The sequence below is a fragment of the Vicugna pacos genome, chromosome 6 (genome assembly GCF_048564905.1).
Source record: "Vicugna pacos chromosome 6, VicPac4, whole genome shotgun sequence".
NCBI lineage: Eukaryota > Metazoa > Chordata > Mammalia > Artiodactyla > Camelidae > Vicugna > Vicugna pacos.
In genome coordinates, this window is record NC_132992.1 from 82,993,166 (window position 1) to 83,017,968 (window position 24,803).

Sequence of the window (24,803 nt, forward strand, 5' to 3'; positions counted from 1 at the left end):
TTTATTTTATATATATAAGTTAATATCTGCAAACCTCGAACTCCCGATTTATCCCTTCCCAAACCTTTCCCCTCTGGTAACCATAAGTTTGTTTTTTATGTCTGTGAGTCTGTTTCTGTTTTGTAAATAAGTTCATTTGTCTTTTTTTTTTTTTTAAGATTCCATATATAAGTGTATGAAATGGTATTTTTCATTCTCTTTCTGGCTAGATTTCCTTTTAATGCAACTCAGGGGTCTCTCTTAACAAACAAAAAACTTTCCAAGTGTTTGTATTATTCTCGTAAATCTAATAAACCATGCTGAATCTTATAAATATAATCATATATTGATATTATTTTATATAATTTATAACTATTACTATAATCCTATAACTATTAAGTTCCCTGAAATGATCCAATATTTTGTATTAATGTAGAAAGGTTTTAGTTTAGAAATCAGAAGCCTAAATCAATTATAATTTTTATTTAAGATAACAAGACTGACCTATTTAACCAGGAGGCTAAATTCTCTTAAACAAAAATGAACAGATTCCTTCTTGAAGTAACACAAATATTAAAGCGTGTATCCTCTTAAGTGTTTCTAGGCTTAATTCTAAACCATCTCAGAGTTAAAACATAGCTACTCATTAAAGATACAATTACATCATCCCAAGTAGTTCTGGGGGCTCCCTTGTCAAAGATGAATATGGCAGAATGATCAGTAATAGCAGTGGGGACACTGACTGGGCTTTTCTTGGCAACAGTGATGGGACCTGCTGAGCTCCATTTATAAGCCATGACAAGGACACCATAAATTGCAGTAGGGGTGGTCACATAGTCTCCATCAGCTTGCTAGGAATGCCATAACAAAATACCGCGAACTGGGTGGTGAACAACAAAAATTAATTGTCTCACAGTTTTGGAGGCTAGAAGTCCAAAGTCAAGGTGTCAGCAGACAGCAGTTTCCTTCTGAGCGCTGCAAGGGAAGGACCTCTTCTAGGACTCTCCTCCAGCTTCTGCTGGTTGCTGGAAATCCTTGTCATTCTGGGGCTTGTGGAAGCATCACCTTGCTCCCCATCTTCTTCAGCTTCATATGATGTTCGTTCTCCGTGTGTGTGTGTGTCTCTCTGTGTTCAAAATTCCCCCTTTTCATAAGAACTGCAGTCGGTGTCCACTCTAATGACGTCATCTGAAGTCAGTGACATCTGCAACAACCCTCTTTCCAAATAAGGTCACATTCTGAGGTGCTGAGGGTTAGGACTTCAGCATATGAATTTTGTGAGGAATACAATTCAACCCATAACACATTCCATGTCCGTGAGCTTGATAGCAGAGACTGGAAAGCTTAAAACTATCTTCCCTGAACTCTTTTGATGTTGGGATAGAAGACACAATGTAGGTTCAGTACCCAGGTAAAATTTGGAAGGCAAAAATGAGGCAGAGGTTTTGCTTCCACTATTTCTTCTGGCAAGCATGGTCACAGAGGCATTTTGTTTTTCTACGAGAGTTTTCACAGCGGTTTGGAGCTGGGTCTAGTGGGAGATTCTTGACCATGGTAGCTCCCTGAATATGGCAGCCTTCCAGACCATGGCCGTAATAGGTGACTCTGAAGGAAGCAGTCTACACTGTATTTAGGTGACTGATCCACTTACCAAATAAGCCGTAGGGCAGTGAGCTTTCAGTGGGAGTGAGGGCAAGAGAAAGTTCTCAAGCTGATCCAATGCAAGCGTCCTGCAACCTAGTTCTCTTGATCCAGAATATCTAATGGTGTGCAAATCACCTATGACAAGTAAGAGTGCTCTGTGGAGCCTTGATCAGCCCCAGTCAGAGGGTCATAGCATAGGATTTTAATATTTTGAAACTAAAGCCACATCCCCTTTGCAAAGAACTATTCCCCTTTTAGGAAACAGATCTCAGTTTGCTGACTGCTTGACAACGGAAAAACAAGTGATCTGGTGCCCTGTCTTCCCCTCATGAACTGGGTGCTTCATGAACCCACTCATCCACAACGCTGGCGTCAAGTGGAAGGAGCATATGGGATACCGAGCCTGTGCAGGTTCTGATAGTCCAAGGTGCAGGAGTGGTTAATCCATACCTAAACCCTCATGGGAACTTCCTTATAAAAAGATTTTTTTTTTAAGATGAAAACAGAAAAAGTTGAATCTGGCTTATGGATGGTTCTGCCTCATATTCAAGCCTCATGGACAATGAATTGCTCCAGCATTACAGACTCACTCAGAGGTGGGGAGCAGCAATTTTCCCAGTGGTGAGAACTTCCAATGATTTATCTGATTGTTCAGTTTGCATGGAAAGAGAGATGATCAAAAGCATGGGTTTACTTAGGGACTTGGAAAAAGAAACAGCCGATTGGTGACATGGTGATCATGTGTATAGGCCTCCTGGAATAAACCCAAAGTGTGATGCTCACCAAAGGACAGCACTGCATTGGGGGGGATCCAAATAATAAGACAGAAGAGATGCTTCGTTCAGTGCATGTGAGTCAGCTGCTTTCCTCAACGACCCCAGAATGTCCAGAAAGCAGTTGTGGCAGCAGGGATGGGGGTTATACCCCGGCTCAGTCCCATGGGCTTCCCCATAACAAGGCAGATCAGGACACCTTCCACTGCCAAGCGCCATCTTACTACTGGCAAACAGACACCGAGCCTGGAGGCACATCATACTGCCTGGAAGCAGGTTTCATATAATTGACCTTTTCCATCATGGAGCGGGCAACAACTCGTCCTCAGCGGACTATGTAGATTTGGATTCGCCTCCTCTGCCCGCCATGCTTCTGCCAGCAATACCATTTAGGGACCCACTAAATGCATTATTCATTCTTACAGTATTCCACACAACACTGTTTCTGACCAAGATACTAAAATGTCACAGCCAGAAAGAAAGCAGGTGGCTGACCGCCACAGGACTCACTGATGGAACTCTGTGCCCATCACTCAGAAGGCTGCCATGCGGAGAGAGGAATGGCCCATGGGAGACAGCTGAGCCACACGTGGTACACGTTCTAGACCAGATGCTCTCATGTGGTGTCGAGTCTCCCATAGGCAAGTCTCACAGTTCTGGAAATCAAGGCATGGGAATAAAAAAGGCATCTCTTGTTATGAAACCTGATGATGTGGAAAAGTTTTCATTTGCATCTCTGTGGCTTTGATGTATTATGGAATTGGAGGTTTGTGGACTCCTCCATCAGGGAACATATGGTTTCACTGGACTGGAAGTTGAGACTCTCACTTGGTCATCATTGGGTTCCCGACAGTCAGGGAATATCCAAGTAGCCACTGGACATCGAGGGCCAGTGAATTCTCTGGAGCATCGCCTACTGCAGAAGTGAGAGAAGACCTCAGCAGCCCTAGAACTCAGATGCCTCATGGAGGTTTAGATCGTGCCACCAAGCAAAGGAGTCTGGCCCACTGAACAAAGTTTGGGAAGCAAAGATTACGTGGAGTGGGCAGTTGAGAAGGGAAATTTCGAATACCCGCTGTGAACTTGTGACCCACAGCAATACGGAGGATCACAGTAGCTCTTATATTTTTTTCTTGCTCTTTATGTGTCATTTACATGTATTAACCACTATCCTTTTGATTCCCTCCCCTTTGTCCCTCGTGTTTTATAAAGGGTTTTGGGGGGGATGCTGATTAACTTTACAACTCAGCCCGTAGAAGACACCAAGACTGGGTTGTGACTGGGCTGAAGGAAAAATGAACATTACCCACAGAGAGATCCAGACAAGTGTTGGGTCTCCCTTTAGGGGACGGCAAGTGCATTTGTCCATTAGGGAGGACCGATTTTATTCTAGTATTTGGAAGCTTCAATTTGGGAAGAAGAGTGGCAGACGAGGTGGATTAGTGCTTGGTAGCCATTCCAACCCCCTTTTCATGTGCCTTCCTCTACTACAGAGGTGGGAACACTGCAGACCCATTTTTTAGACTTCCTTGAAGCAAAGTTCTGGCTGTAATTTAGGTTCTCACAAAACAGTTGCATGATTCCAGGTACACTTCTAGGTTGCACCGTTTCAATTGGCAAGCATGATCGAGGAGACATTGAGTTCAGCAGGGTTAAGGTGGGTACCAGCATGCAGTCATAGCCTTGCAGGTGTCTGGAATTTTCCCTCCTCCCTGTACTCCTCCTTAGTCAAAATGTCTGTCTTGTGTCCTGTCAGAATCCTGTCTACCTGCGGATAGTCTAATCTAATAAACGAAGTCAGGCTAAGTGAATTGGGAATAGTGGAAACAACGTTTTAATATTGATAATAATAATGAAGTTGACAGCCACTGCTGACTAATACCATTTGTCGCATGTTGATCACAGGCCAAGAGCTTTACAAGAATTATGCTATTTAATCCTAAAAATCCCCAAACCTAGTGAACTAATGTGCTATTATCTTCATTTTACAGATGAGGAAACTGAAGCTTAGAGAAGTTAAAAAAAACTTGATTAAAGTCACACAGAGAGTAAGTGTTAGAACCAGAACTTGAATCCCGGTCTGAGATCAGAGTCTCTTCTCCTAACTACTACATTATATTGTCTTTTTAAATCCAATGGAAATGATCTGAGACTATTAGGTGACCTTGCAGCTGAATGGGAAAAATATTTTAAGTCTTCTAGCCACAGACGTATTTATATTTTCCTGCGATCAGGAGAGCTAAACATAAGACACTAAGAACTAAACAAGGACATTCTGTGGTAATACAGATATTTCTGTAGTAATGAGATAAGCATTTTGGTTTATAATGAAAGAGGGAAACATGAATATTTAAAGAAGGAAAAGATATATAGGTAAACAAGCAAAAGTAAAGAAATTTGGAAAAATGGAGAAAGGCTAGTTTATTTTTATGATAAAATATTTCATTAAAGAGCCCGTATTATGATAAGCCTCTAAAAGATTAAAGCAGTATAGATAAAGCGGTAAATCAAGTTTAATGCAGGATTAGATAAGAGGCTGGTAGTCAGTAATAAGGATAAGACGCTCAAAACTTAAGGTCACTGATTATTTGGGAAAGAGCAAAGGTGAGCGTGCAAAATGGATCTTATATTTGATAAATAATAGGTTCCTAAGGAAACAATGACCATAAATGGTAAGGAAGAAATCTTGTAACACTGGAAACGCACTGGAATGGCTGTATGAAGATCATTTCCACATTAGGAAATTATGTGAAAAATCTAGAGAGGTTCTCAACATTCACATATTCTTTATTTATTTTAATTTTTTTTTTTTGTGGGGAAGGTAATTAGGCTTATTTATTTATTTTTAATGGGAGTACTGGGAATTGAACCCAGGACCTCGTGCACTCTGCCATTTGAGCTATACCCACCCCCATCACATATTCTTTATAACATAGGGCATGCAATAAGTCCTATAGTGTCTATTTAACTCTCCAAAGTTGTCAATAAATGCTGTGGAGTGAAGGGTGGGCTAACTCATGGGTATAACTAAACCTCTACCACCTACAGAGAACAGCCAGCCAGTTAAACAGCTGACCTAGTCAGTTCTATTTGCCACTCCAGACACAAGTGGATCATTGCCAATCTCTTTCAATCAAGTTGGTCTAAGTTCACACTGATGAATAACTTCTGTGAAAAGAACTTCAGGTTAACGAATAAGCAGACACTATGAAAATTTCCAGAGAAAAATTAATGTTTGCAAATGCTGATATTTTATTATAAAATACATTGTTATTCTTTCTACTATTCTAACATTTAAGCAACCAAATCTGAAGCAGATTTAGCAATTGCCTTGTGCACGAAAAAGCTGTTAGGTACACGTAGTTTTATACATTATTTTTTCTCCAATTAGTGCTAAACATGAAACTATTATTTTCAGGTCCTTGATTTAGCCTTCAGAATTTATCCACTATGCTCCACTGTACAAAGTAAAAGTTCTGTTTTGATACTGGGAAAAAATATACAAATAAACACACATATTTATATATAAATTATATGATCATTTGCCCAATCACAATTACATTTTCAAACTAAAAAGCATGTGAAAGTGGCTAAGAGATGAAATATTCTGGCAAAATAAAGAATAAAAAAGTTCCATGTGAATGATCCTTTAGAGTGGAAAAAGGTTAGCTGTAAATATTCTTGTGAAATACACTGTGAAGGATTCTCGTTCTGAGATTATGGTCGTTCTTGCCTCCAGGTTCAAGTGTTGCTCAATCAGCAAGGTGCTCAATTCACAGTGATTGCTGCGCATTTCCTTGTTGATCAAGAAAATGCATAATCTCAGCCTCGACGCATTTACCATAAAAATGAATATAAGAAATAGGATTTTGATTTAAATTTTCCAGTTGCAGCAGATCCAGAAAAATATATGCAAGAGAAGATTTCATTTGAAAAGCTCTGATTCAAATAAGTCCAAAGAGAACGCATCTCTATGTACCTAAAGCTGTCTTCACATCAGATAGCAAGCTTTTCTCTATCATAGCCCTTGTCAATTTGATTAAACTCACAAACACGTGACTGACTCTGCCTCTGTTAAAAACACTCTCCAAACAGAGGATGACTGAGAACCCTGTGGCTTTGTCTTTGTGAGTGGGTCCTTTAACAGAGCAATCATAACACGTTAACACCAGCTAGCTAGAGGCGTGTAACTTTAAATTTAATACCCCACAGCTGAATTCTCCAAACGCAGCTCAGTGCAGAGAGGGATTTAGAAGAATGCAAATTCAAGTCCAGAATCCAGAATACCCTTCCAAGCATGGCCATTTTCAGTTTAAAATGGCCCTCATGAAATATGACACTTATTTGCAGTGTTGCTTTAAAAGGCTGATTTTGGAAGCCGCTCTGTTTTCTGCAGTCTCTAAGATTAAAGATCCTCCAGGTGAAACACTTGAAAGAAAAGGACGGGATGTTAAGGGTGTGTGTGTGTGTGTGTGTGTGTATGTGTGTGTGTAAGGGGTGTGTGTGTAGATCCTTCAGAGGATGGGACCAAAACAGTCCACTCAGCCTAGACCTGGCGGGGATGGACAACTCCGTCCCCACGAGACAAGCTGGAGTGTCTCCAGGCCGTTAGCCGGGTCAGGCGGCGTTGCGGGCGGGCCCAGCCTGCAGGCGCCTCACCTCGGGCTCCCCATGGCTCCCAGCGAGCCCGCGGTTACCCCGGGCCGGAGCAGGAGCTGTGGCGGTGGAGGGAAGCCGCCTGGCCGCCTACGCGGGGCCCGGAGCCCCAGCTTCCTGCAGGCGCCGCCGGCGTCGGGCGCGACGGACGCGGTGCCATGGCAACGGCGGCCCGCCCACCCCCTTCCCCCCGCTTCCCGGCGCCGCCGCGCCAAGCCAGGCGGGATGGGGCGGGGCGGGCGTTGCTAGGAAACCGGCGGCGGGTGTCCGCCTCCGCGGCGCGGTCTCTCGGCTTCCACCCTTCACCCACTTGGGCGCCCTACCCCCCTCGCGCCGCTTTCCCCAGAGGGAGTTGGGGGAGGGTCGGAGAGGCGGCCTAGAAGCCACGTGGTGGTGGTGGTGGTGGAGGGTCTCAGGGCCTTTATCCTTTGAGGCTGGCCCTTCCTGGGTGACGTCCTCTTTCCCTTTGGCTTGCAAGTATTGTGTCCTGTGCCCTGAGTACAAAAATGAAGGAAAACACTTCGACATTGTCTCTCCTGAGGATGGCACTAGAAGGACAGTGATATCCCAGACTCCAGTGAGGGCGCTTTAGCCTCCAAGCTTCCCCTTCTAAAAGGAACCGTTTTGGGGGGTTTTGATAGCTCAAGAAGCAATGTTAAGCATTTTGCATACATTAGCTTATTTTCAATTCTATGAAGTAGAAGCTGGTAACTTCGTTTCAACATGAATAAAAAATATTGCCAAGGTCATAGAGCTGGTTGGGGTGGAGCCAGGATTTGAGGTCCAGTCTTGCTTAACTTCAAGGTCCCTGCTTTTTCATAATGCTTAAGTGTCCTCCCTCAGCTGCTTCTTGGCTAGCACGTCATCCTTTGCTATCCAAACACCGCACCAACTGGGACACACTGTCTGGAAATGGTCTAAGTAGGAGACTGAAAAACTGAAATCAGGGTTGTCCAAAAAAACTGGGACATACGGTTTACATGGCTGTATCATTGATAATTTACAGATGTCCCAGTCTGTAATGTACTAAAGCAATCGCCACTTAGGATCCTCAGATTCTTATTAAAGGAAGAGAATCTAAACCAAAGAATTTGCCAAAACCCAGACGGACTTGAGATAGGCATCCCCATGCTGGACTACATACTGTGACAGATTAAGTGGTTTTTTGTTTGTTTGGTTTTTCCTTTTCTTTCTTTCTTTTTTTTTTTTTAACTGAACACTGACCATAAAGAGTTTATATGCTACTAGCGAACTGTCTTGTTTGTCAAGGATTTCTGTGCAAGCAATTTATTAAGGACACGCTTCCAGAAGAAACTAGTAAGGGAAGCAGAATAAGGCAGGGGAATAATGCAAGCAAGTCAACAATTTAAGGTCAAGTTCCAGCCTCAGCTTGATCCAAAGGCAGCTCAGGAGCACAAATTACACAGTGAGTTGATCCCACCTTGAGGTAAGGGAGCTGGGTATTTACACCCCTGCACTCATCAGTCACCAGCTACAGGTCTTCCTGAACACCCGGCACTTCTGGTTCTAGAGTGAATCTGGATGAAGTGGCTCTGGTAGATTAAGGTAGTTCTCTGAAGGCTGGAGGTGTGAGTTCTCTGAACGCTAGGAGAGAAGCACTTAGAAGTTGGGGGATGGGTATAGTGAACCAGTAAAGGAGATCTGAAGGGCTCTGGGCAGAGCACCAAAAGCATCCACTACAGTCCACTCCTCAAAACACTCAGATTCACATGTTCTCACATTAAGGCTCCATTTTGTCACAACCTATTCAGGATTCTAATTGGTCGCAAATCTAGTAGGTCAAACCATAGCCCTTGCTGCTGCAGCTGGTCCCAAGATTATAGCCAACATCCATCTCTTCTCTACCATCCATTCTGGAGTCCCCTCATCCTTGATTACTCCTTCTGCTGGTCTAGGGGGTTTGCCTAGTGGAGTTGAGACAGGAGGGAAGCAGGCAGGCTACAACCATTAAAAGAGTGACACAGCCATTGAGAAAAACAGGATATGACAAAAACTGGTTAGAACCAACTAGGCCCAAGATGGTGGAAGATTTGACTTCCAGTAGGCCTTGAGCCTTACTATATACTCATTGGAATACCACAATGACATGCTAAATGACACACCCACAGGTGCCATGACAGTTCTGAGGCAGATCATAAAAGCCAAAAAGTGGATGAGGGCCCGATTCCTGGAAATCTCTGCCCCTTACCCAAAATAGTTGGGTAATCCTCCCACTTGTTAGCATGTGAAATTACCCAGCCCATAAAAACTAACCACCCCCATACTCCAGGGCCGCTCTCACTTTCTGAGATGACCCCATCTCCTGAGGGCACTCTCCCTTCTGAGACGGACCACATTCTATCTATGGAATGCACATCTCCTAGGGCAGTTCTCACTTTCCAAGATGACCCCATATCCCCATATCTCTTGCCTTCTGAGACGGCCCGCATTCTGTCTATGGAGTGTGTATCTCCCTGAATAAGTCTACTTTCACCGGACTATGGCTCACTTTTGAATTCTTTCCTGTGTGAAGCCAAGGACCCTCACTTGGTGGCTTTCGTCCCAGGACTCGCCCAAGACCTGGGACATCACCATCCTCTAGCGCCCCATTTTCCTGCAACACAGTGACTCAAATCTGTATCCTTGAGGGGTCTGAGTTCCTTGCTACCAGGTCTTTATCAGGAAGTGGTTAATACAATTGCCTGTTTTCAGTTAAAACTGGGCCTGGAAGCAGCTAGAGAGACTCCAGTGGATCAGCTAAGTGCCAAACATGTTCCTTCCCGGTTCTGTAACAGCAGGCCTGCCTTCTTATGATGATCAGGGCCAGTTACCTCTGCCAGTATGATCATAGCTTTCTTTGCCCACACAGAGTCCTAAACAATAGGATTGCAGCAGTAGCTTTAAGTTTAGTGTGAAGCATTCTCCCTCTGGGAACTAGAACCTCTAGACCCAATGCCCAAAGTTGTGACAACAGGAAGGATGCATTCCCCAAGCCGGTCACAGAGTGGCAGTGAGCCAGGCTTTTCCTCTTTCCACCCTTTGGTTCCCAGACCCATGTATTCAACCCTCTGGAGACACAACACAATATAACAGCTGTCAGTTTAAGGCACACGCTGCATCCTGAAGGGTGATGCTCTGACTCACAGGGTATCACTTCTGAGTTAGTGCCTTTGTCTACCTTCAGAAGGTGGTTACGACATATCATGCTAGAATGGTGTGGCACGTTGTGGGATCATCCGTGGATCCCCTAGTCCTTTGCCCATTACCATACTTTTTTGGGGCAAAAAAAAAATGTTTCGTGGGACTCTGTGTCCATAAATCGGACATTCTAAGACTTCAAATGGTGGATCTTGCCAAAGCACTGTAGGCAGGAAAGGCAGATTCATTCAGTGATTTGTATTAGTTTCGGTCGGAACAAAATGCTGCCATTTTGAGGGTGAAAGGGGTAATACACAGTTAACTTGTCTCAAGTCTCTGGTCAGTCTCCCCGAGGAATGACACTACAGCGGGGACTCAGAGTCAGTCTCTGACCGGTCAGACATTCGGCAATGGACCAGCTTTAGCCAGAAGGAGCCCACTCTTTTGGACTCATGTGTAGCCTCCATTTTTATCACTGTAGCTACTACACTCAGGAGCCTTTTGGACAAGGACTGAGGTAGCTGACAACAAATGCTGGCTGACATCTACCCGATGAGTCATCCTGCCCACCTGTTTGCTTAATGCCTCTTTTGCAGTGAACGCGCCCTGGTCAGCATTCAATGAACAGCACAGAGATCTCCACTCACAGAGGTCCTCTTCCCCCAAACCTCCCTGTCCCCTAGCTTCCAGTCCCATGACCAACCCGTGGAGTCAACTTCCACTGCCCATAAGTGGAACTTATGTACACTATGTACATCTTCACCTTGGGCCACCTCTCTATCCACGCAAATTAGATCACCAAGTGCAATGCCCAAAGCTTTGCCTATTACAATGATTTCTCCTCTCTGGCCCCTTCAGAGCCACCTCTGGGTTTTCAGAGTACAGCCATCCATTCTCAGTTTGCAGTGATACACTGAGTCAACCCATCTGTGAACCAAACTTGGGATCGTTCCTCTATCAGCTGGTCATAGGGGACACCCGTGAGGCCATCAGTGTGAGCTGATGATGATGCCTTGGTTGGGGGATAACACAGAGTCTGGGTCCCTACTCCGTGCAGTTACTCTTGTGTTGCAGATCTGCTTAAACCCAACTCCACCCAATTACATAGTCCTTGTCACTGTCATTTCCTCTGTATTTCCCAAAAGCTAGAGATACGGCACAAGCCAGGCTGCTCCTTTCAGCTGTATCCCATCACGGTTCACCAAGACTGAATGTCTCAGTCACTGCGATGATACAAAGGTACAGAATGCCACAATGGATGCTTGGTACATCAAAAGTATTCTGCTTTCTTGGTGCTTCCTCATATACCATTGGAGGTTTGTTTGTATATATGTCCTTAAATGTAAGTAAAATGAGATAAATTATCATATGCAATTTGCTTTTGTATAAAGTCAAGATATGCTGATTGTCTAACAAACACACAAAAAAAGAGATACAGAATGCCACCTACCACCAGGAATGGGATCCCCATTTTCATCTCGCTGGTGAATGAGCTGCATCCAGAATCCCGTCCTTAAAGTCAGCTTCCTGGGACTACTTACGGCACCATCTGTCTTTGGCAGGTTCCCCAGATGCAGACCCTGAGAAGAAAGTTTTTGTGTAAATAATTCATTAAGCAAGTTGCCCCAAGAGAAATTGGTAAGGGAGTAGGAAAAGCAGAATAGGGAACAAAAATTAGCTAGGCAAGGATGTGACTTCAAGTCAAGTTCCAGACTCGACCTGAGCCACTGAGGAGCTTTCAAGAATAAATGGTCCAACTTCCTCTTGATACTCAGCTGCCATGCTGTGAGAAACCCAAGCTGCATGAAAGAGCCATGTGCTAGTGTTTTAGTCAAGTGCCAGCTGAGCCCAGGGTTCAAGCCAGCCACCAGGCACGTGAGTGATGAAGAGCAAAGATGTTTTGGTCATCCCAGTATTGGGGTCTTCCCATTTGAGGACCCAGATGTGCATGGGCAGAATCATGGCATCCTTACTGGCCCTGCTCAAATTTCTGACTCAAAAATCTGTTATGATAAAATGTTGCTGTTTTACACCAATAAAAAAATAAAGATCATCATCATAATAAAAAGAATAAATGGTTCACCAGAGTTTATCCTTCCTGAAAGTAGGGAACTAGGTTTTGATACTTCTGCATCTGTCAGTCACTAGCTACAGGCCACTATGGGGATTTCTAATTTCTCAGGTTATTTTGGTTATGGAGGCATCTGAGTGAAGTTCTTCCAGGGTACCCCGGTTAGCACTCTGAAGAAAGTTATAGATATGAACTCTTTGGAGCAAACCCTGGAGAAACTGGGGGATTGACACACTGAATCAAGAAGGGGGGCTTACAGGGACCTAGAGAGAATGCCACATCGCTAAAGGAGCTAAGATTCGTACAGGAACAGCTGACATTGAGCTTCTTCCTCCTCCCAGAATCTAACTCTGAAGAAACCTCCAAGGAGATGTAGAGAGGTTGGGTCTTCACGTGTGTTGAGGGGGAGAACAGGACATGGAGGTTCAGAGCATCAGAGTAATGGGTGCCGTGGAGAGTTTTGCTTCCCTCATTGCCCTGAGCTGATGATTACCTTCTGTGATTCAGCTACCTAAGATTAAGGGCTTCCATCTCTCCAGTAGACTCTCTCTATTGCATTTTGGGGTTGCATGCCTTGATGAAGCAAGCTGCCATCTTGGAGAGGCCCACGTGGCCAGGGAGGCTTCCAGCCAGCAGCCAGCAAGGATCTGAGGCCCTCAGTTCAGGAGCCCTCAATGAACTGAATTCTGCCAACATGAGCTTAGGAGAGGATTTTTTCCCATTTGAGCCTTCAGATGAGAACCCAACCCTGGCCAATACCTTGACAGCAGCCTGTGAGAGACCCTGAGGACAGGACCCGGCTAAACCAATCCCTGTGAGATATTTCATATATGTTATTTCAAGCCGCTAAGCTGTGGCAACTTGTTACACAGCACTAGATAACAAATACTAGCATTCTGCAGCTGGCCTGTAGGCTTGAGCACATCCTCCATATTATAGATGCTTCTCCATGTACAGAGTATATCCACCGGCTAGAATGCAATGCCCACCTTTGGGTCCCCCTGCAGCAGCTAGGGTATTGCCCTGAACGTAGCAGTCATATAGAAAACGATTTCTCAGCAGGAATTCCAAGCATTTACGATAATAACAAAAATTGATTGAGTCTTTACTATGTGCCAGGCCTTGTTGTAGGCACTTTACAAATCTTAATTTAGTTAATCCTCATGACAGTCATATTAGGTAGGCTCTTTTAGGAGTTCCATTTTGGGTGAGAAAAATGAGGCTCGCAGAGGACAAATAACTTGCCCGGGTCTGACGCCTGTGAGTGGCAGGGCTGGGATTCAAGCCCTAGACAGCCTGAGTCCAGAGCCTGTGCGCCTCTCAGAACTGAGAAGAGATGGGGTCAGTGCCACGCCAACACCGTCCTTTCCTGAAGCATCAGAAAGAATTCCAGCTCTTCAGCTGCTGCTCGTCACCTGCTGGAGGGCAGGAATGTACCTCATTTGACATGAAACCTCACTTTTAATATTCAAAGCACGGCTCTAGTAGGAGTCTTAAAAGTTGGTTGAATGAATGAATGAATGAATGAGATGCACTGAATAGGATGTTGGGAGAAGAGAAAAGGGACCACAGAGCAGGCTTTATTTCCAGATCTCACATCAGCGACTCACACGCCTCCCTCCAGCACGTTTCTTTGCAGTTGCCATCCATATGACGCCTTCTAGTGCTTATCTGACAGCATGAGCTAGGAAGGAGGGGGCTTTTCTGGATTTGGAATTGAGAGCAGAAAATAATCCATAAGCGGTAAACGAAGTGGAAGGCAGCTATTGTCCCAAACAAGTGCGTTCATTTCTCATTGGTCTGACTGCACTGCACGTACACACACAGAAAACCCTGGATTATACCTAATTCTGCCTTTATAGCAGCTTATTACCTGCAGGGATAAGTGAGGTTATATAATGGGCTGGTTCAAAGAATGTGCTTGCTTGTATATGCAAATATCTGTCAAAATTGCTTAAAATAACAAGTTGCTTAACACCCACAACTGAGGGAATTTGGTTTAAAATGTTCAAACATCGCCCTTTATTAGGCCTGCCTACTACAAGCGTAGGAAAGGCAAGATGGTTCCTTTTCATGCCAAGTACCTTAGCCACACCGTGTTTTCCGAGGCAGGAAAGAAGCTGAAGTCTTGTCTCATGTTTCATGTTTTTCAGGTACTGGAGTCAGAATAATAGTTTAGTTATTAATAGTTTTTATGATTAAGTTGCTTTGGTTACTTGGCACAAATAAGCATGGGTGGGAGGTTCCACTATGTGGCCTTTGCTTAATAACAGTGGACTCTGTCATTTCAGGTGGTGTGTTTTGCTCCCTAAGAAGATGTGTAAACTGAGTTTAATTTCCTTGGCCTTTTTCTGCCTTTCTCCTTGCTTTCACTGCCATCCTGGCTGGGCCATGCAAGTCTGGTCACATCACGCCCTGCTTAAAATTTTGTACTGACTCTCCCAGTCCCCCAGGGCACAGGGCACAACACCTCAGGGTCTGACAGCCACGGCCTTTGTCTTCCAGTCCAGCAGAGTTTTCCTCGCTCCCCAGCCTCCACATTCCCACCCTTCTGCTCTGTGTTCGGTTTCTGAAATGTTCTATGACCTCCAGAGCCCTGGGCCTTTGCATCTGTGGTCCCTGCGTCTCATTCACCTGCCTTTCCCACCCTGGCCCTGCCCGCTGCCTCCTGTTCTCACTGAGATGCCAACGCCTGGGAGGCATTCCCTCCGCTGAGGTCTGGAGCCCTTTTCCTGGTTGCGGGGGCACCCAGCACCCACCCCTGCGCCATCCTGCTGCCTGAGCCTTGTCCGAATCCCCTGCTGGCCTCTGAGCTCCTGGATGGGGTCTCTCAGCACCCAGCACAGGGGCCTGGTGCACAGAAGAAACTCAAAACACCTAAACTAAAAGTCTGGGGAATGAATTTTCCCCTTACTCTCCTGTAACCTTTGTTTCTCTATTTGGGAGGATCTAAAGTGCAATTAGTACAGTTCATACATTTCAATCCAAATGAAGCACAGTTTAAAGTAAAATAAAAGCTGCCAGCACAAGAGAAAATTTCCTGAAAACAAAATTAACTTTTGAAATTTTAACCACATGCAATACATTGCTATCATTTAAAGCACAAGATTGAAAACCAGTTTCTCAAAATTTTAGACCTTAGTACTGCTTCCAAATCAATCTATTTTCAATTCTTACAGACCCCCCTCAACACATGGAAATTAGCCAGCATAAATGATGCAGCCTCTCACCCTCTGTTGCAACTTTTCTTAGAAAGCGTGACATGCATTTTTTTTTTCTGTTGGCATCATAATGAAAGGAAGATTAACACGGTAAGATGGACTCTGTGCCGTGCTGGTACAGGACAGAAAATTAGCTAAGAAGATCTACAGAACTCTTCTAAAATACTGTATTTATTAGCAGAATTGATTTTTATTTAGAGCAGAATTCTCTCTGTGCAGTGCACACTATTCCTTTGGTATCTCCTCAGCTATCAGCAGCAGCAAGAAGTTTATTCCAAGAGAAGAGATGAGACTTAATAATTTGAGTGTGTTTCTAATCAGACCCCAAAGCTCTGCTGGATGGAGGTGACTTTAAAACCAGTTCTGGGTGTTAGGGCTTCGCTTTTATTTTGACAATTCTGATGGGCCGTGGTCTAAATACTTTGTAAACTATAAACCACTAGTGTAGTTTGCCCAGAGTCTTAAACTGCCTTTATCAGTCTGAATTTTTAAGACCCAAGGGGCCCAATTTGTACATCGTGTAGTTCTTATTCTAGGAAAAACTCCAGTGTTTTCTGAACATTCTCACTGAGGAACCCAAAGTAGGCCTGACCCCACTTACCAAGACTGACTTCCCGGGTCTGCTGAACAGGCACTCAAGGCTCACCAGGCACACGGGGAAACAAGAACAAAGGGAAGACGAGCAGAAGGTGTCGAGGGTCTTTTATCTTCCTGGGGCTGCTGTAAGAAACTACCACAAGCCTGGCAGCTTACAGCAACGGAAACCTCTTCCCTCCCAGCTCTGGAGGCCAGGAGTTCCACATGGAGGTGTTGCAGGATTGGTGCCTTCTGGAGACTCCGAGAGAGAATACATCCCGTGCCTCCTTCTTAGCTTCTGGTGGTTGTGGGCAATCCTGGGCGTTCTTTGGCCTGTAGACCCATCACTCTGACCTCTGCTCCATCTTCACGTGACCTTGCCCTCTGCGTGTCTCTGCGTCTGTGTCTCAAATCTTCCTTTCCTTTCTCTCTCTCTCTCTTCGCCACCCCCCCCTTTCTCTTTTAAGGACACTGGTCACTGGACTGAGGGCCCACACTTCTGCAAATATGCAAATGTCATATCCAGGATGAACTTAAGATCCTTAATTTAATTACATCTGCAAGGACCCTATTTCCAAATAAGGTCACATTCACAGGTACCAGGGGTTAGGACTTGGATGTTTCCTTTGCTGGGACATAATACAACCTGCTTCCAAGGTAGAATTCACTTGGGTAAAAATCCTTCGTGCTTTGACCCTCCCAAGAATTTTCTATATTTTGACCTGCTGAACTTTCTCCTCCAGCCACTGAGGGAAACCCCTGTCTCTTGTCCAGAGTGTTTACAATAAAACCAGAATCTGAGATGCTATTGTGAGGTCATCTTGAAGACTAAAAGAGAAAAATAACCAAGAAACAAAGAAGGAAGACTGATCCTAAAATCCGAAAAGATCAAACTTCAGAACCAGTCATGTATAACATGGCCCCACTGTTTGACACACAAAAATTGCATCTATGTTCACAGAAAATGTCTGGAAGGATGTATACTGAAAAGTTAACAGAGTTAATCACTGGGTTTGGGGAGTATGAGATCCTCAATTTCTTCTTTATGTGTATTTATATTTTAGACTTTTAGGTAATTTTAAAACACCTCTTTAAACATCAGAACTAATAGTTTATTAAAAGATAATGAGATCCCAGGATGGTAAAGAATCATTCACCTGGTCTGGTCTTTCAAAGAGGCAACTGCTCCTCTGAGATCAAGTAGAGAAGGTGGAACAGGAGTCAGTTGGCATCTTTCCCCGAATCTCCTTTCATCACTGTAAGTTCCATGCATCGCATCCTGTTTGGTCACCATATAGATAACCTTATTGAAATGTAGATGTGAGAACTGGAAGAAAACACACGGGTCATCTGGTCTAACTTCCTAGTTTCACAAACAGTGCAAGAGAACCGTGGAGAGTGTGCCATACTCTGCTGAGGCCCACGGACAGACGCAGAGCTGAACCCCCAGGTGGGGCTTCTCCTGTTACTGTAGGTGGCTGCAGTCAAGGTCTTACGAGGGACCACTGGACTAACACAGCTCATCGGGCCTATTTCCAGTTCAGCTTCTAATGAATAAGCCATTTGTCTATGCTCATACCAGGTACACAACATTTGTGAAGACTTATTCATTGGACAATTATTGAAGGTCTGTCCCCTGTGCCAGCATATGCTGGTCACTGGGTAGAAAGACGGACAGGCAAGTCTTCAGGATCTACCTAGTTAAGAAGAAACCATAACCTAATGTCCCCAGGCTTACCTGGGCTGTGGATGCAGATGTGGCCATTTTCATATAAAGGCCCAGCTCTCCATGACTGAGGTCTCCAGTTGCTGTCCTGGGCATTCAACGACCTCATCTGGTTATTTTAGGGCATCTCAAGACACAGGGACATGAGGGTTTGGGTTTTGCTGGTGGTGTCTCACAGACACTCGGCAGCAGCTCTGCTCATGTGCCCCCCAGGGCATCATGTGGGAAGTCAGAGGTCCCGGCACCACTTGGGGAGGTGTGATTGTTAATTTCCTATGTCCGTTTGGCTGGGTCACGGTATGCCGATATTCGGTCAAATGTTATCCTGGACAGATAGATAGAGGTAGCTCCGTCTAGAAAGACAGATATAGCTACCTAGTAGATATCTCCTTTCATCACCACGGATAGATGATGGAGCTCTATCTTTACACATATGTATATATATCTAGACATCTAGATCTGTGTATGTCGAGCGATTGATCGATCGAGCTGTCCATCTATCCTTCCTAGTGGCTCCTGGTTGTCTCTGGACTGATACTGGAGGAGAACTCATCGTCACCGTAGTGCCAGCCCAGAGAAGCCTATTTCCTTGCTACTCTGGTGACTAACTGTGCTGCTACTTCAGAGCCGCCCTCAAATCCTGCTGCTCTGTCCTGGCACAGAAATGGGAGAACATCACCTTCCTTGATTCTGCGTCAAACTTGCTAGCTGCAGCCCTGAAGCAGCTAATATGACAAAAGACTGTGATGCCTACTGGCAAAAAGGACTTCTAAAACTTCTTAAAACGTTTTTTAACTAAAAAAAAAACTATGAAAATAGCAAATAAAAATAGCATTAATAACAATTTATAGATTTAAAATTACTCATGAAGAGTACTGCCTACTTTTCCATTTTCCCTGTTTTACTGTCTGGATGCTTTTCAGGTTTGCCTTCCCTATGGTTTCACCACGATATGCTTGTAAATCAACACTTTGCTACAGACAACAGGCATGCTAAAAAGTTTTTTTCTTCTATGTTTGATTCCTCATCCACATTTTCAATGTGTTTTGTACTTTTTGGCCTGGACTTGTGGGCTTTCTCTCTCATGTCCTGTTGTGATCCCAGGAGTATGGAATAACTTGAATAAAATAGTAGCCTCATTGCATATCATGTGGGAAAAGCATTATTATTCCTGTGGTACAGAAATGGAAACTGAGGTTCAGCGATGTCCAATAACTTCCCTAGTGTTCCTCAACTAGAATATTCCAAAGGGGCCCTGAACCCAGGGCTATGTGAATCCAAGCCCACTTTTGTGATTTAGATGCTTTTGTGATTTAGATGCTTCAGGTAACTTTAATTAAATTAGCTCAGCATAGCTGAATAGTGACTTGCCAGATCTGTCCCACCACATAGAAGGTCATTCAAGTCCTTTTCCATGTCCACGATATCCTCACAGCATGACATGTGCTGTCCGTTCCTCTTAGATGTGGCCCTGTTTTCTGCTTCCACTCAAACTCAGCCAGCTGATTGGTCTTCAGCCTTTGTTTACTTCCCCTGGGCTTCCTTCATCTTCCTTCCCAAGGCTTCAGTGATTCTTCTCTGCCTTCTGTTGTACCTCAGTTTTCTATTCTTCACTCTTAGGTAACTCTCAACAACTACTATTTTCACCTAATTATTCCTTACAGAAATGAGTTTCATGTAGACAAAGCAAAATATTCATGCTTGCAAATAAAGGCACTGTATCAGTCAGCACAAGTTACTGAAAACCAACTCAATCAGTTTTAGGGAGTTAATTGACTCAGGTACCTGGGAAGTCTGGGGATGGCTGCCTTCAGGCATGGCTGTATCAAGTAGCACAAGCAATAACATGAGGAGTTTGTCTGTTCATCTTTTGACTTTGTTTGACTTCACTCTCAGATAGAAACTCTCCAATATGGCACCAAGAATGCCTTGGCATAGCCAGGCTCCCATGTTCCTTAGCTCTCTTGATCCTAGGGCAAGAGAGAGAAACTCAGCTCTTCCCCACCCTCACCCCTGGTTCTTGTACAAATTCCCTATAATGATTTTGATTTATCCTGTTTGGTTTGCATATCCATCCCTTTGTCAAAAGGTTGGGGACGTGTTTGACAGCCTCAGTGACAGGATACAAAATAGATGTAACAGTACCCATTACCTTCAGAAAGGGAAGCAAGGGAGACTGAGAACATGTCCACGTCAGGACTACATAATGAACTTTCCGTGAGGAACACTCGCGACAGCAGAGAGAGTAGGAGTTCTCCACTTAACTACCATGAGCACCGCAGGCAGTTTTTAAAAAATTGAAGTACAGTTGATTTACAATGTTGTTAGTTTCTGGTGCACAGCATAATGATTCAGATACATACATATATAAATAAAATATACCTTTTCATATTCTTTTTCATTATAGGTTATTACAATATATTGACTATTGTTCCCTGTGCTATATAGTAGGAACTTGTTGTTTATTTTATTTATTATATATATATATATAATATTTTATATTAGTTAATATCTGTAGATGCCAAACTCCCAATATATCCCTCTCCACCTCTACGACAGGCTGATTTGAAAAAATTTAACCCCCCACACCCCATTTCCAGTTGGCTTGGGATGGGAGTGTGCCAGGCATTAGATCCAGACAGGCCAAGAGAAACTAGCCGGAGGCAACAGGCACACTCAGTACCCGGAAGCCCTCCCTCCTCATAAATGTCCCAGTGCCCCGGGCAGGGCCTGCCTGAAGTCTCTGAAGAGTGTCCAGTCCCTCCTTCCGCTCCTTCACCCCCAGGGCAACTTCAGGGACTGTTTTCAATAAGCATATTTCCAATGTCCTTTTTCCTCCTAGATCTAAATAATGATGGTAGTGCTGCTAATGATAGTGTTTGCATAATAATATAAAACGAAAACTTACTGAACAGCAAGTACTGGTCAAGATGCTTAAGATGCATTAGCTCATTTAATCCCCTCAACAATTCTGTTTTACGGGTAAGAGACTGAGGCAGAGAGAAATTAAGAAATTTGCCCAGGATCACAGAGCTAGTAAGTGGAACGCCGAGCTTTGTACTCAAACAATCCCTTAGCCAGTAATGGAAATTAACGTTAACTGAGCACGTATTATGTTCTAAGTGCTTTATAAGGATTTCCTTTCATGATACAGCAGCCCAACAATGCAGAGACTATGGTAGCCCTTGCTTCACAGAAGAAGAGAGGGAGGTGGAAGAGGGTTAACTCACTCCGTCCTCAAAGCCTGCACTGGACTGACTCGGCTAAGAGTCGGGCACCACTGCCAGTTCCAAATAGCAGAAAGGTACATCTGAAGCTGTGCTTTTGGAAAATTAATCAGGCGGCAGCGTGGAAGATAGACTGTCTTTTCTCAGCTCAGCAGCACCAGCTGGAAGATCCGGCTACGGGGCCAGCAAGTGGCGGAGCTGGGATTAGAACCACATATGTCTGCTTCCGGTTCTCAAGCTCAAATCCCCTAAGCCAGGTGGACTGAAGTTGGATGCAGGCTTTAGGCTCCAGAAGCCCCTCTCCTCAAGCCCCTCTACTCGTCGTGGCTGCTCTGGCGCCTCACTTCCTTGCTGTCCTTTCTCTTGTTTTGAACCTTTCCATTGGCCCATTTCAGCAGCTGACAGTTCCTCCAAGTAGAATATGCTCTGAAAACCCAAATCCGCCAGCCACCAGCTGGAGCTGGTAGGGCTGCAGTACTTCCTGTTGAATTGGGTCCTGGGGGCAGAAACCGCAATGTTATTTATACCCGAAGTTCTTTATTCGTGGTGCTTTACAAAACACAAAAGGTTGAGTTCTCTGTCTTATGGAGCCAGCAGATCACAGATACACATAAAATAACAGAAAATAATAATAAACTCTCTCTCTCCTCTCCTTCCACCATTACTTCCCTTCTGCCTGAACAGTTCCCTCTGTTGCCCCTTTTGTTTCTTTCATTACCTTCCTCTGAGCAGTCTTATTACTGACATAGACTCCTAATTAACACATCAGGTTTCCCCTTTTCCAAAAAGTCTCGGAAATTTGCCCGTTCCACGATGCTGTTCTCTCCAAGCACCCCCTGCCGTCTTTATTTTGTTCTGCTTTTCGTCCTGGCTCATATCATTTGTTTCTTTGTATTGAAAGCTTGTCAGCTCCTGGAACCTGGCAAGTATTAATTAGGAGGATGGTCCAGCGCACATCACAGTTTGATGGAAAGCAAGTCTGAGTGGGAAATTGGGCAGAGAATCAGAAAGAAGCGGAAGAAAGCAGGAGTGGGAGACGGCTTAAGACCGTGACCCAATTTTCAGACTCGGGGCGACCAAAAGCCGGCCTTTTGTGCCATGATTCTTCACTTGAGCTGAGCCGGTCTTCACTTGTGCTATAAAAGTGCATGTCAGGTCTTGCCTCTGTGCCTTTGCCCAATTCGCTTCCCTCTGCCAGGATGCTCTTCCTTCTCTCTCTCACCTCTCCGAATTCCACTGATTTTCAAGGCCAAGAGGAAAATGCCATCTCCTCCAAGAAGCCTTCCATGATTCCTCCAGTCCTAATTAACTTGTATTTTCATGACACTCTTACACTATTTGTATCACAGAGTCTAGCCCTTGATTATGTAGTCTTCTTAAGGCGAATGGTCTCAGCCTCTCCAGCTCTCAGTCTGGAGAGAAAGGAAAAAGGGTTCCTCCAGACGCAGGTTTGAATAAAAAAGAGGCTTGTTAGTTGCTTTGGGTCAGATGTGCCCACAGAGCAGTCCTTCCCCCACCCCTCCAAGGGCAGCAGAAGGAGAGGGACAAGCTCTACGGGCACATAAGATTATACAGCAGCTGCAAAGGGGAATCACCAGCCATTGTTTAAAAACAGGACCAAGAGTACACATCTCTGTGGCTGCGCTGCCGGCTGCATAGAGTTGCCCGCCTGCTCGAGAAGCAGCTCAGTTGTAAACCTATTCCTGCAACTTTAAGTATCTGCCTTTGGGAATTTGAATGCATATCTGAAATGTCTATTTCTTGTCCTGTATGCAGGTTTTAATACATGTAGTGAACACTGTTGGGGCCCTGTCTGATCCCCTCAAAATTCTTTTCCCATTTCTGGATGCCCTACCCTTGGCTTCTAAGTCCAATGGCTAACACCAATGACCCTCTTCAGAAGACTGGGACTTAGATTCTCCCGGTACCCAGTGTGAAAGCCCTACTCTCTGGCCAGAGCTGGGACCAAGTCTGAGGTATAACTTATACTTCACGGCTCTCCCAGGGTTGGGCCGAGGCTGCAACTTGCCTGGAATGGCTCCCTGGCTTGGCTTCTTTGTGTTCTCTGTCCTGCCTGCCTGTCCTCCCCCGACTCCACCACTCCCTCTGATTTTCCCCGGGGAGCAGTTCCTTTAAAAAAATGTCCCTGCATGTGAATCTTCATCTCCAAGTCCATTTCTGGGAGAATCTGACCTAAGATAATACAGCTGGCGCATCTCTTCATTGGTCATTGGCAGCCACGCACTGCACCCCACCCCTCCCTGCCAGTTCTGCCTCTTTGAGTGATAACTGACATTCTCTTTGAGGCAGTCCTCCAGGACCTAACTCCAAGAGGTTTTGCCGCAGAGCCCACATCTCAAGTCAGATCACTGTAAACGTGCCCTCCAACATAGTGAAAATCTGCCCGGTTACTCCTGATACGCAGTCGGTTTTACTCGTCTATTTCTAAGATAAAATGTATCTTATTTTTTCCCTTGGACTTTCTCCATTTAAAAAATTTCTATGCAATACATTTAAGGACATCAGTGTATGAAAATGCTTGGTCTGTGAAACAGAGGAACCATCAGGGCCAAAAGAAGGCATGGAGCTTGTATGCGTTATTAAAACAACGATGGCTACTTTTGATCCTGGGTAAAGGCTTTCATTTTGTTTTTACATCCCAAAGTTTGCAAAGACAGCCAATTAAATACCATTGTTCATCTTCCTAGAAAACAGCAGTAGCTCCCCACTGTATGACTGTGGATGCTGCCAAGGGAATCACTGATAGATTTCATTCATCTTTCAAGATCCAGCGTTCTTGATATTGTCACTCCAGAATCCTTCTTCATCCCTGGCCCTGCCTTCAACTCTTCTGATAAGCTTCCTTTTGAAACAGAGGGAAAAATTACCTTCCTATCCTTGGTTACAATCACTAAAGTCTTTCTATCTGTGTTAAAACCTATCCCTAAAGCCCCACCACCATGTGGTCACCTTTGCTGCAGGTGTGCAAGTTCACGTCCTACACCGCCACCCCCCTCCGCCGGCCAAGCCCAAGGCCAGGTCCTGTAGTCCTTTGTTCCCCTAATGTGCTCGGCTCAGGTCCAGAGTCACACCTGCCAAACACCTCAAACACATGGGAAGTGAAAGTCACAGACTACTTTGAATCAAGCCAGGCAAATAGGGTTTGTATGGGGCCGGACAACTTTGTGAATTAGAGCTTCAACTGGCGGCTGCAATGTGCTTTTCTGAAACGCAATTTCTCACACTCTACCTGCCATAAGGTGCATTCAGGTTTTCTTTCTAGCTGTCGTTCTATGACTTGATCTCCCTTCCTGCCTCCCTGAGACATTCAAGTTCTCCTGAACTTGGGGGTTTTCATACTTTTGATTTCTAAGAAAGGCGGTTTATTAGGAAACGTGTGTTTACTCAAGTGTGCGACAAGTCCCACTTGGCCAGCAGGCTAAATGTCATTCCTTGAAATTCCCTTCCAAGCGTGGACTCCAGGGAGCCAAATGTAACATTTAGTCATCAATAGGATCATTTAAGTTTATTCTTTCTACCTGCCGTCTCAGGAAGGGATTGGAGCTCACGCTGGTGCTGTCTAGAAAAAGGAACTACCTTCCCACCCTGTGGACGTGTGTTGCTATTGAAAGAGCCACCTATTTCCTGCCCTGGCTTCCCCTGTGCTTTGGGACTTAGGCACAGTGTCTCTTCAGACATGCTGACTTTTTATGGCTTCAGCAAGGTAGTAGTGTATAAATGCCGTTGGCCATTTACCATTAGGGATTCAACTCCACGTCTGGATCTGGTTAT

General features: G+C 44.7%; 1 protein-coding gene across 4 annotated transcripts in view; it reads right to left on the reverse strand.

Moving 5' to 3' along the window:
- EFCAB11 (EF-hand calcium binding domain 11) overlaps positions 1-24,803 on the reverse strand; it is a 226,936-nt gene that overhangs the window by 22,412 nt on the left and 179,721 nt on the right. The window contains exons 9-11 of one of the 4 annotated variants that reach the window (XR_012073795.1): positions 17,216-17,385; positions 11,641-11,770; positions 7,441-7,546 (exon numbers count right to left, since the gene is read on the reverse strand). The gene's annotated coding sequence lies outside the window, so the exon portion shown is untranslated. Of the gene's footprint in view, positions 1-7,440; positions 7,547-8,613; positions 8,658-11,640; positions 11,771-17,215; positions 17,386-24,803 lie in introns of those variants that run through there. The other 3 variants (XR_012073797.1, XR_012073796.1, XR_012073798.1) reach the window with 3 other exon arrangements.